The 11,267-nt window shown below is 51.4% G+C and overlaps 1 long non-coding RNA gene across 1 annotated transcript; it reads left to right on the top strand.

The window, feature by feature from the left end:
* The first annotated feature begins 3,635 nt into the window (after positions 1 to 3,635).
* Positions 3,636 to 7,606, top strand: LOC135979146 (uncharacterized). Its single transcript, XR_010596474.1, has 2 exons — positions 3,636 to 4,064; positions 5,706 to 7,606. It is a non-coding gene; the product is annotated as an uncharacterized LOC135979146 (long non-coding RNA).
* The last annotated feature ends 3,661 nt before the right edge of the window (positions 7,607 to 11,267 follow it).

The raw sequence follows: 11,267 nt of genomic DNA, 5'->3' as shown, positions 1-11,267 counted from the left end.
CTACTTGGAACCACTTAAATCCTATTTTCTGTATTTAATAAAATCACTTTTTATTTAGTAATTTAGTAATTTACTCAGAGTATGTATTAATACCTGGGGGAGCAAACAACTGTGCATATCTCTCTATCAGTGTTATAGAGGGCGAACAATTTCTGGGTTTGCCCTGCATAAGCTTTATGCAGGGTAAAACAGATTTATTTGGGTTTAGACCCCATTGGGAGTTGGGCATCTGAGTGCTAGAGACAAGCACACTTCTGTGAGCTGTTTTCGGGTAAACCTGCAGCTTTGGGACAAGTGATTCAGACCCTGGGTCTGTGCTGCAGCAGACGGGAGTGTCAGGCTCAGCAAGACAGGGTGCTGGAGTCCTGAGCTGGCAGGGAAAACAGGAGCAGAGGTAGTCTTTTGCACATCAGGTGGCCAGGGCCGGCTTTAGCAAGAGCGGGGCCCAATTCCTGGGGGCGGGGCTTGCTGCAAGCCCCACCCCCAGGAATCGAGCCGCGCTCCGGCAGGGGTTGCCGGGCTTGGGTCTGACCCGGAGGTACGGGGGGACCCGAGCCGCACCGCGGGGGCCGGGCCGGAGCCGACCCGGGCCGCGCCGCGGGGGCCGGGCTGGAGCCAAGCCAGGCCAGAGCCGCTGGGGCCTGCGGGAACAGGCCGCGCCTCCCCGGAGCCCTTCTCCCGCCCCCACCACCCTAGCTTACCTTGTGCTGTCGGCCCGCCCCTGCTTCTTTTCAGACTTCCCGCGAATCTCTGATTCACGGGAAGCAGGGGAGGGGGCGGAGCATTCAGGGGAGGGGAGGAGGGGGAAGTGAGCTGGGGGCGGGGTGGACAGCTGCAGCGCGGGGCCCTCTAGGCGCGGGGCCCAATTCAGCCGAATCGGCTGAATCGGCCTAAAGCCGGCCCTGCAGGTGGCAGCTCCCAAGGGGGTTTCTGTGATCCAACCCGTCACAACGTTAATGCACAGAGTGTATCGCCCATGAAGCAGTTGTGCCACCCGGTGGCCAGTCAGGGAAATGCACAGAATGTGTTTTTCTTTGCATAGCAGTGACACCTGGTGGCCAGGCAGGGTATTGCACAGAAGGTGTTTCCCTTGGCACAGCAGTGACACCCGGTGGCCAGTCGAGGTAATGCACAGACTGTATCTCCCATGAAGCAGCAGTGACACCTGGTGGCCAGTCAGGGTAATGCAGAGTATGTTTCCCTTGGAGCAGCAGTGACATCTAGTGGCCAGTCAGGGAAATGCACATAGCATGTTTCCCTTGGCATAGAAGTGACACCCGGTGGCCAGTCAAGGTAATGCATGGAGGGGGGGGGTCTACCATGGAGCAGCAGTGACACCCGGTAGCTAGTCAGGGAAATGCAGAGAGTATGTCTCCCTTGGAGGAACAGTGACACCCAGTGGCCAACCAGGGTAATGCACAGAGTATGTTTCCCTTGGCATAGCAGTGACACCTGGTGGCCAGTTGGGGTAATGCACAGAAGGTGTTTCTCTTGGAGCAGCAGTGACACCTGGTGGCCAGTCAGAGAAATGCACAGAGTGTATCTCCCATGAAGCAGCAGTGACACCCGGTGGCCAGTCAGGGTAATGCAGAGACTATGTCTCCCTTGGAGCAGTGGCCTGTCAGGGTAATGCACAGAGCATGTTCCCCTTGGCATAGCAGTGACACCCGGTGTCCAGTCAAGGTAATGCACTGGGGGTCTCCCATGGAGCAGCAGTGACACCCAGTGACCAGTTGGGGTAATGCAGAGTGGCCAGCAGGTGTGGCATCAGCCTCTTGCCGTTTGTTGCAGGGGGGGTGAGGTAGGCTGGAGAAAACATTGAGGGGCTGCGCCCCCCTCATCACCTGTCTCCACCCGCATTGGGGCCAGGCCTCTGCTCCTCAGTTAAAGGCCAGGCTCATCTCCTCTCCCCCCTGGCCAGGGTTTATAGCAATATCACTTTTATTAAAATAAAATAGTAAATAGGATTTAGTCCAAGTCCATATAAATAATCTAAATCTGTCCAAATCTTAGTATAAATCCCAAATCCTCTTAAATAGATCATCAGAAACCAAAATTTGAAACTGTAAACAATGCTTAATTTAAAACCCAAACATTAAGAAAAGCTTATTTTGTTTTTAAAAACAAAAATTACAAAATGTCATAAATTATCAAAAAAGAGTGCTACTACAGGATGATAAAATAACATAAAATAAATAAGCCCTACTATTAAAACCACCTATAAAGCAATTGAATTGTTGAATACTGGCCAAATCTGTATAAAATATGCAGAACTATGTCAAAATTGGTATTGCATGTCAGACATTCCAATCCAGCAAAAGTCAATTAAAAACTCCACTTCAACTAAAAAAAAAAAAACAAACCAAAACAATAAACCAAAACAGTCAGCCTTAAACAAACCTGCACATAAGCGAAATTAAACCTGTACCAACATTGGAACAAACTATGTAATTTTCTAATTCTAATTTCTTGTTTCACCCATGAGGGAAAGTGTTTTGTAGACCCAGTAACCGTGCTGTCACACCAGCATTTCTTTCAATAAATAAGGTTTTTACCAAATATAAATTGCCCTTAAAATTGTCTAACAGAAATTCTAATTGTAGCTTTGCAATAATATCCCAAGTATGCAAGTACGTCCCCTCAGAACAGCACGACATTCCTCAACTGCTAACCCAAGTGAATAAGTGATATTCTTCTGCTAGAATCCTAGAGATGCGTTTGCAAACCCTGGGGCCTGAAGCTGATGGGAGAAAGGTAAATGAGCAAGCTCAGAGCTCTCCGACGTCACCTGCTGGAGAGCAGAGGGAATTGACTGAGTGACGTATTAGCTAATTTAAATATTAATGTTGTTCTCCGGTGGCAGGCTTCCACTGGAGAGCAAGAGGAGTTGACTGAGGGTGGCATATCTTATTTGAATATTAAAAGCTGGCAGTTTGGGGACACTGGTGCCAAATTTGAGTAAGTTTTGGGGTTGGGACCCATATTTTTAGTGTAGCTTATTGGGAGCCTGCCACTGACTGGGGGTGTGGTCACCCTGAGCTGGAAGCCTGTTGCCCGACATGATGAAGGAGTGCCGGGCACTTTTAATAAACTAGAGAAGAGAGATTACACAAGATTACACAAATGTGGTGTTGTGCCAAAATTATGTTTCCTGGCGGTTTTGAGACTAAACCACTGAGTTTTTTCTTATTCTCTTAACTAAGCTGTTGCCTGGCTTTGTTGTGGGGTGTTATTGCCCATGTCTTAGGCACGCTATTGTGACGGTGGCTCTGGGTGACTGACCACAGAACGGAAGAGCATGGGGGAGCGGTTGAGGCGCATGGCAGTGCCTGGATTGGAAGGCAGCATGGGCCCATCTAGTGCCTGCTGGTGAGCGTGGGAAGAGCTGCTACGTTACGGGGGGGGGGGGGGGGGGGGCCGCTCGCTGTCTGGCAACTTGAGAAGAGCTGTGGTGCCAGCCTGCCAGGCGTTTTCTGACAGCTGATCTCCCATTGGGCCTAGTGAGGTGAGGTTTTCTGAAAGCTGATCTCCTACAGGGCCCTCACTAAGTGACGTTTTCTGACAGAGCTAATCTCCCATTGGTGATGTTTTCTAAAAGCAATGCTGGGTGGACCCGTCAGGGCCTTGTGCAGTCAGAGCTCAGCGAATGCCCGCAAGAAACAGGTCGAGGCCGAGTGGCGCCGATTCCGGCTGCCCGGGCGGAGGAACGGAGACCCCCAGCAGCAGGCACTGCCGTCCTGCCTGGCGAAAAGCCGCAGGGGGGTGTTCACAGGTTGCGCCCGCTTGCACGTGCCGGTGTTTTCTGGCAGCCAATGGGCTGTCGCTAGGTGACGTTTTCTGACCGAGCTGGCAGCCAATGGGCTGTCACTGCCTGGGGGTGGAGATCGCTGCTGCAGGCACTGTGGCTCAGAAACTTCTCGAAGCCCCAGGACCGTTTGGAGTCGGTGAAGAGAGGCAGGAAATCGCCAGGCTGGAGCGCGAGGATCCTGTGGGCAGCGAACCAGCCACAGGCTCGTGGGCGCAGCCACTGGTGCTGGGGGTTGGACCGAACTCCCTGCTTTGCGGTGGGCGCTGCCAGTGAACGTGCGCAATGTTTGTAGCTGCAGAATCCGCTTCTGTGTGTGTGAGCGAAGTCCCTGTAGCTGGGCGGCCAGTACGAAGCAGGATTCCTGGGGGTTTGCACAGTGTGGGAGTTGGGGGGGGAGGAGGGTGTCAGGCTTTGCGGGGTTGGGCTCAGAGCTCACGGTTAGGGTTGGGGGAGGATTGGGCTATGGTTTGGGTTAAGGGGTTTAGGGTTGGGGACCAGGGTGAGCAATTTTTGGTGCAATTTGTGCTCCGGTATGGTGGGGGGTTTAAAACTTTGGGTTGGGGTTAGATTTTGGCAGGAGGGTTTGGCCAGCGGCAGCATAGAAGTACGGGTGGCAATGGGGTGCCAACCAATAGTGATTCATAAGTAGTTTTTTTTAGATTGTTTTTGTGTCAGTGGCACCCTAGAGAGGGGGTAGGATCATGTTTGCTACAGGGGTCTATTTGTAATGACGTGGGGCGGTGGGGTCCCCAAGCCATCAATGGCTGTTTGGAACTCCTGGGTCCACCTGCAGCGGCTGGGAGCTCTGGGTTCCATACGCAGTGGTGTAGGCCTGTGGGGTTCCCCCGCTGCCTGCAGCAGCTGAAGCTGTGGGGCCCTGCCCCTGCCCACAGTGGTTGGGCGCTCCTGGGTCCCGCTGCGACATGTGGCAAATGGGAGCTTTAGGGTCTGCCTGTGATGGCTGGGAGCTATGGGCAGGGCCGGCTCTAGGCACCAGCAAAACAAGCTGGTGCTTGGGGCGGCACATTTTTAGGGCGGCATGGCCGGCGCCAGAATGCCGCCCCTAAAAATGTGCCCCGGCCGCCCTAGCTCACCTCCGCTGCTGCTGCCACGGCGCGCGAAACAGCTGATTCGCGCTCCGCTGCTCGCCCTCCCTCCCAGGCTTGAGAGCCTGGGAGGGAGAGAGAGCAGCGGCGCGCTAATCAGTTGTTTCGCGCGCCGCGGCGGCTCGGGGTCTCCCCGTCCCTCCCAGACTCTGAAACCTGGGAGGGAGGGGGAGATCCTGAGTGGCCGTTTCGTGCCTGGGAGGGAGGGGGAAAAGCAGCGCCCGCGCTGTGGCCACTCGGAGTCTCCCCCTCCCTCCCAGGCTCTCAAACCTGGGAGGGAGGGGGAGATCCTGAGCGGCTGCAGCGCGGGCGCTGCTTCTCCCCCTCCCTCCCTCCTTCCTGGGCTTGAGAGCCTGGGGGGAGGAGGCAGGGCTGGGGATTTGGGGAAGGGGCAGAGTTGAGGCGGGGCCGGGAGTGGGGTAATTAAAGAAGGGGAGGGGGCGGCCAAAATTGTTTTTGCTTTGGGCGGCAAAAATCCTAGAGCCGGCCCTGGCTATGGGGTCCATCTGCAATGGCATGGGGCTGCGGAACTCCAGTCTGCCTGCAGCGTCTGGGAGCTCTGGGGTCCATCTGTTGTGGCATGGGCCTGTGGGAGTTCCCCCACCACCCATGGCTGCTGAGAGCTGAAGGGGGCCCCTGCCACCACCGGTGGCTGATAACGACGGGGCCCCCAGCGGCTGACAGTTGCAGTGTCACTGCCCCAGGGCTGAGGCGGAAAATGTCACTGAATTCTGTGACCTCCATGATATAATCTTAGCTTTAATCATTGTTGACTCTCTCTCTTAATCTAGGTCTGCTCTAGTGCAGGTGAGGCAGGGAAGATAGAAGTTCACACCCCAGCACAAGTTCAGGAAGCGATGGCTCTTGGCTTATTTGCTGTGCTTGCAGAGGACTTGTCCAGGCCAGTGGAGCAGCCCAACCCTAATGAGGGGCTGGAAGAAGAGGACCTGAGCTGCCTAGACATCCTACTTAGCAGGAGCTGAGAAGCCCAAGAGTCCTGTCTGGTGATGGAGGAGGAGCAGCTGTGTATTTTGCTGAAATGATGTCTCTCTATCCAGTGTCTGAGTAGCAAGGTGCCTCCCTGAGAACAGAGAGATGATTCTTGTTTGCATGGGCTGGGTCCTGGGGAGGTTGGAGCCCTGCATTTGGCTGTTAATGGGCTAGGAGCATCACCCTGCTCCCCAAGACTGAATGTGAAGGAGGAAAACCTGCCTGCAACTCGGGACCCTCTGTTATTCCTTGTCTGTCCTTCCAAGTCACTGGGTGTGAGTCACTGGACACAATATCAAGTACAGCCAAAGAAAACCATCTTCTGGTCCTTCAGAGGACCTGAGCATCCTGGCCAGGCATGGGCTGGGATGGCGGTAGGGAGAGACCTGCAGGACTGTAGTCTCTTACCAGAGCTGATCACTTCAAGCACTGGCTTGGCTGGAGGGGACTAGGGAAGGGGGCTCCAGGAAGCAGAAGCCAGGTGACCTGCTTGCCCATGTCTGTCCTCCACACGCCAGTGCTGGCCTACGTTCTCTTTTCAGTTCCTAATGACATTGGGAAGATGAGAGAATGGCCAACCTGGAGGAGAGACCAGGAGAAGGAGCAGCCACCCTGAGCCCATTCAGAGGAATGGAAACCAGACAGCGAGATGGGGAGTAGGTGCAAATGGAAATTTACTTAAACTAAGTATTGAAAGAGTGCTGCAAACACTCTTGTCTATGGAGAGAAACGTGTTATGTTAGCATGGGGTGGGTCCATGAGAAAAAAAGTCGTTGAATATAACTGGGGCATGTGAAGGTTGTGGGAGCCCTGGCTTCCCACTTGGAGTTGTCAGGGCCCCGGGAACGGAAAGCATTAGTTTTCTTGAATTATGGTTATCTTCCAGGAGGGCAAATTGCCTGTAACCAGAGATGCTCAGGCCTCAACTCTCTGCCTTCCACATCACTGGGTGTGAATAACTGGTCATTGCACTCTGCTCCTTGTCTGTACTGACTCTAGCTCCTTTCAGAGGACATGAGCATTCTGGTTAGGTACAGACCTCTTTGGGATAAAGGCAAGGGGAAGGAACAATAGTCTGCTGTGCAGTGTGATTGCTTTGGGTGCAGGAGCAGCCAGATGCCTCTTCAGTTAGCTGTTACTGTCTCAAGGAGTGTAGAAAAAATCCCTCTGGAATAGCAAGAGCCAGAGCTAAATACCATTGCCGTCTCTGCCACTAACTTTTTCTTCTTGGGTTGTGTTTTCTGCAAGGGAACACTTGTAGCAGAGTAGTTCAGCTCTGTCCTGAGGTGGAGAGCAAAACTAGCCTGGCCTCAAGACAGGGGCCAGTCAAGACCAGCGGGGAGCAAAGCAGCTGTTGTTGTCGCTAAGATAAGTGTTTGTCTCCTAAAGGCTCTGGTGACAGCTCAGATGACTAGAGAGAGTACTTCCCTTTGGCTGGGGCTAATATCCAATAAAAGGTTCCCAACTAGCTCTAGGGGGAGGTGGAGAATTTCTCCATCTTGCGAGCTACTGATCTTCCTTGGCAACATCTAATGCAGGAGTCGACAGTCTTTCAGAAGTGATGTGCCGAGTCTTTATTTATTCACTCTAATTTAAGGTTTTGTGTGCCAATAATACATTTTAACATCTTTAGAAGGTCTATTTCTATAATATATAACTAAACTATTGTTGTATGTAAAGTAAATAAGGTTTTTAAAATGTTTAAGAAGCTTCATTTAAAATTAAATTAAATTAAAATGCAGAGCCCCCCGGATCGGTGGCCAGGACCCAGGCAGTGAAAATCAGCTCGCGTGCTGCCTTCAGCACGCGTGCCATAGGTTGCCTACCCCTGATCTAATGTGTATTTCTAGTGCAGCTCCTCACCGGCCCTGATACCTCATGGGAGTTGTCTTCTCTGGCCTGTGTTTCTAGATTGTGGTGACCTGGGCACTGCTTGGGGCAGCTGGATGTCTGTTCAGTGATTGATCAGTAGGGTGTTTTGTGTGTGTGTTTGTGTGTGCGCAGGGGTGGGGTGGGGGGTGGGGTTGTAACTTTGCTTTTGCAAAGACTCCAGTCAGGCCTAAAAATTTGTTCCCTAGAAGTTACCCTAGGCTCCTCCCATCCCATCCCTGTTGCAGCAGCCTAGTCCCCAGGAGGAAAAATTAGCTTAATGAATACTTGACTTTAACTGAATTTTGTGTGGTGGCTACTCTAGTCCTCCTCCCTACCAACTCTGGCTTGCTTCAGAGGATGTGAGCGGGGCGTAGCCCTTGGCCCGTGTGTCCGCTCACAAGGGTGTACCACCCAGGGCAGGTGGAGGGTCCAAGGCTCAGCACAGCATCTCGGACTGATGTGCTCTGGCCTGGGTTCCTGAGTCCTGCTCCCCGAGGGCTGTGTCGGCCCCGTAGCTGGACCCCGCACCAGGGAGGCTCTTACAGGCGGTGAGCGGTCAAAGGGCAGTAGGGAGCTGAGGAGCAGCCACAGCCCTGGGGTCCCAAGCAGCAGGAAGACAAGATGGGGAAGCTCGGCGGCTGCCTGCACTCTGACATCAGCTAGTGCAGCAACTGCTTCACCCTGCCCGACTCTGGCTTCTGGCCTCTGACATGGCCGTGGGCCAGAGCCTTGGAGGAGAGGAGGCAGGGCTGGCACTTCGCTGAGGAGGAGCAGGGGGTGGAACCACAGCAGGGGCAGGGCCTCATGACAAAGAGGGTTGCAGCTGCCACATTTTTGTCTATTCACCACCACCGGAAGAGGCTGGTGCTGTCCCTGGGGTGTTACTGTTCTTCTTTGAGAAACACTCTGTGCATAACCTTGTCTGGCCACTGGGTGTCACTGCTGCTCCATGGAAGAGACAGTCCATGCATTACCTCTGACTAGCCACTGGTGTCACTGCCGCTCCAGGGCAGATGCACTCTGTGCATTATCCTGACTGACCACCAGCTGTCACGGCTGCTCCAGGGGAAATAGAACAGGAGTACTTGTAAAAAGCAAAAGAAGTCTTGCATCTGAAGAAGTGAGGTTCTTACCCACGAAAGCTTATGCTCCCAGTATTTCTGTTAGTCTCAAAGGTGCCACAGGACCCTCTGTTGCTTTTTACAGATTCAGACTAACACGGCTACCCCTCTGTTACAGGAGTACTTGGGGCACCTTAGAGACCAGGGGAAATAGTCTGTTCATTATCCTGACTGGCCACTGGGTGTCACTGCTGCTCCAGGGGACACTGGTGCATTACCCTGAGTGGCCTCTAAGATAAATGTGTAGTAAAGGCTGAGTACAGACTCCTGCTTCCCTCTAGCTGCAGCTTGTTTTCTAATAAAAGATTTCCTGCTCATTCTGGGTGCAGAGGGAGAATTTCTTCATCTTGTGAGTTTTTGATCTCCCTGGGCAGGGCGAAGCATGTCCTCCTGAGCAGAGGCCTGGAACCCGGAAGGTGACTACAGGTGGTGTTTGTTCTTCCTTCATTACTTCTCTCTAAGGTGTTGGCCAACATGCTCTCTCTCCTTGCCTGTTGGTCTACAGCCTCCCTTCAAAGCCATGTTCACCTGCATGTGTCCAGTGGTGATTGGGACATAGACGTTGTCAAGGCTGCTTCCCCACTTTGAACTTTAGGGTACAAATGTGGGGGCCTGCATGAAGACTTCTAAGCTTAACTACCAGCTTAGCTCTGGTCCGCTGCCACCATTCCCAAAGCTTATTCCCTTCCCTGGGAAGCCTTGAGAAACTCTTCACCTTGGTGAATACAGATCCAAACCCCTTGGATCTAAAAACAAGGAAAAACCAATCAGGTTCTTAAAAAGAAGACTTTTAATTAAAGAAAAAGGTAAAAATCCTCTCTGTAAAATCAGGATGGAAAATAACTTTACAGGGTAATCAAACTTAAAGAGCTCAGAGGATCCCCCTCTAGTCTCAGGTTCAAAGTACAGCAAACAGAGATAAACACTCTAGTAAAAGGTACATTTAGAAGTTGAGAAAACAAAGGAAAACTAACACGCCTTGCCTGGCTATTTACTTACAAGTTTGAAATAGGAGAGACTTGTTTAGAAAGATGTGGAGAACCTGGATTGTTGTCTGGTCCCTCTCAGTCCCAAGAGCTAACGAGCTCCCAAACAAAGAGCACAAACAACAGCTTTCCCCCCCCCAAGATTTGAAAGTATCTTGTTGTCTTATTGGTCCTTTGGGTCAGGTGTCAGCCAGGTTACCTGAGCTTCTTAACCCTTTACAGGTAAAAGGATTTTGGTCAGGAGGGATTTTAGAATACTGTACACAGGAGAGCTGTTACCCTTCCCTTTATAGTTATGACAGACGTCTATAGCTCTCTGTGCAGATTCTGTGTGTGTGTGTGTGTGTGTGTGTGTGTGTGGGTGGGTGGGATGGGGGAACAAGGACTTAAAGCTGCTGCTGCTTCTCAGGTGTGCTTCTAGTGCAGTGTGCCTTGATGCAGCAGGGGAATTGTAGTCTCTTACCTTTGTTTGCAGAATGTGCTGCCCTATGTGCTATTTGGTGCCGCTGGAGGTGTGATTAAAAATACATAAATACATCATATTGACAAGTTTGCAAAGACCCACTTGGGTGTTGAAAATGTATTCCCCAGAATGCTTCCCTTCCTGTTTCTTCCACCATCCCACCCCTACTGTGTTATGCTTATAAGAAGCACACAGGATCTTTTTCAGGGGAAAAGGCAATATGCCGCATTTATTGGAGATACAATTAGCATATGCATTCAATCACACACACACACACACTGTAGTTACCAGTACAGAGTCTGGAGCAACCTAGTGGCCAGCTAGGTTGATTATGGGTAGGAAGGAGCCAGGTTCTGTCGGTTGTGACACGATGCTCCGGGGAAGTCTTGGCAGGACGAACCCAAAATTTCATGGCAAAGCACCCTGTTGATATAGTGATCTAATTTCATTGGGACCAATGAGTTTTGCATTGTTATGCTGTAATCAATTGCTGTTTGACGAGTGCTTGTTTTCTAAAATTGTTCTTATTGCTTATTTTATTCCTTCATCCAGTCTCTTGGGGACTTACCCCATGCTGGTTTTGATCACAGCTATCTTGTCCCAATTGATACGTGCTTGCCTTGTTTTTTAGAGTCATCAATCTGCGCTCCTTTGACATCTCAATAGGGGCATGTTGTAATCTCCTAGCGCCTTTGTCTGTCCTCCCTAGAACATTTGGTTTGGTGATTGCCTTCACACTTATCTTCTAACACACACACTCCTCATTCATGCACAAAACAGGATTGATTTACACAGAATATTTGAACAGGAACATCAAATTGAAATGCAAGAGAAAACAATTATTTCATTCTTTTACTTATTTCACAATGCTAATTGTAAACCTACAACAAAGCGGTGACCCTAAACTTCTATTACTGCCTT

Source organism: Chrysemys picta, unplaced genomic scaffold, assembly GCF_011386835.1.
Source record: "Chrysemys picta bellii isolate R12L10 unplaced genomic scaffold, ASM1138683v2 scaf684, whole genome shotgun sequence".
NCBI classification, from domain to species: Eukaryota; Metazoa; Chordata; order Testudines; family Emydidae; genus Chrysemys; species Chrysemys picta.
Note: the sequence above shows the minus strand (reverse complement) of the source record. Positions and strands in the feature narration are given on the sequence as shown.